Source organism: Pteropus vampyrus, unplaced genomic scaffold (genome assembly GCF_000151845.1).
Source record: "Pteropus vampyrus isolate Shadow unplaced genomic scaffold, Pvam_2.0 Scaffold23, whole genome shotgun sequence".
NCBI lineage: Eukaryota > Metazoa > Chordata > Mammalia > Chiroptera > Pteropodidae > Pteropus > Pteropus vampyrus.
This window is the reverse complement of record NW_011888804.1, coordinates 9,696,165-9,697,504: the sequence shown is the minus strand read 5'-3', so window position 1 is coordinate 9,697,504 and position 1,340 is coordinate 9,696,165. Positions and strand designations below refer to the sequence as shown.

The window sequence follows — 1,340 nt, the reverse complement described above, 5'->3', positions numbered from 1 at the left end:
GAAGAGCTTCCTATGCATTAGATTCTTCTTCAGAAGAATGTAAAAGTGTGAATATTTATAGGATGTATGAATAAAATCAGAAATTAGTTCTATTGAAGCAACTATCAAAACAATCAGTTTTAGATTGGTTTCTTCTATTTTTAAAATACTTTTCTGGATAAGTCAGCAAAAACAAACACTCTGTTTAGTGTCTCTAACTTTCAGGAAAGAATACAACCATCCCTTCGAATTAAACTAACTTCTCCATTTAACAGGGTTATTTTGTCTTAACTTCTAGACCAGTGCTGTCTGTATTTGCACTGTTCAGTATAGTACACATTAGCTACATGTGGCTTTTAAGCATTCGAAATATATCCAGTAAGACACATTTCAGGAATTCAATTTTTACTTTTATTTAACTTTAGTTTAAATTTAAACAGCCTCATGTGGCTAGTGCCCAGTAGAGAAAAGCTTTGGCATCCATCCTCTGGCAAGAAACTCATTGTTTCTACCTTTGATAAAAAGCTGAGTATGTGAAATACTGCTTCTCCCTAAGATCTGACCACTTTCATTTGGCCTTGTACTGAATATCCAAGCCAGTACAATCAGGCAAGAAAAATAAAAGGCATAAAGACCAAAAAAGAAGTAAAACTGTCTTTATTCACAGACAACATAACTGTCTACAAAGAAAATTAAAAGGAACCTATAAATCTACAAAATCACTTTCAGAACTAATAGGTGAATATAACAACATTGCAGGATATAAGGGCAATATACAAAAATATCAACTGAATTTCTAGATACTAGCAGCTAACAATTTGGAAATGAAATTTTTAAAAGATTATATAATATCACTAAAACTAAAAAAGCCTGTCAGTCAAGAATACTCTATCTGGCAAAACTGTCCTTAAAAAATGAGGGAGAAAGTAAGACATTTCCAGATAAACAAAAGCTGAGGGAGTTTGTTACCACTGCAAGAAATATTAAAGGGAGTCCTGTAGGTTGAAATAAAAGGACACTAGACAGTAACTCGAAGCTGTATTAAGAAATAAAGATCTCAATAAAGGTAAATATGTGGGTAATTATAAAAGGTCATATTATTGCAACTTTGGTTTGTAACTACATTTTTTATGTTCTACATAAGTGGTCTCCAACCTTTTTGGCACTAAGGACCAGTGCTCCTATGAGAATCTAATGCCTGATGATCTTGAGATGGAGCTGAGGCTGCAAATACAAATGAACTTTGCTTACTCACTGGCTACTCATCTGCTGTGTGGCCGGGTTCCTAACAGGCCATGGACTGGTACCAGTCTGCAGCCCAGGGGTTAGGGACCCTTGTTATAAATAATTTAAGAGACAAA

General features: G+C 34.3%; 1 protein-coding gene across 1 annotated transcript in view; it reads right to left on the bottom strand.

Annotated features, from left to right (window-relative positions):
- Window positions 1-1,340, bottom strand: part of CLTCL1 (clathrin heavy chain like 1) — an 85,346-nt gene that overhangs the window by 64,657 nt on the left and 19,349 nt on the right.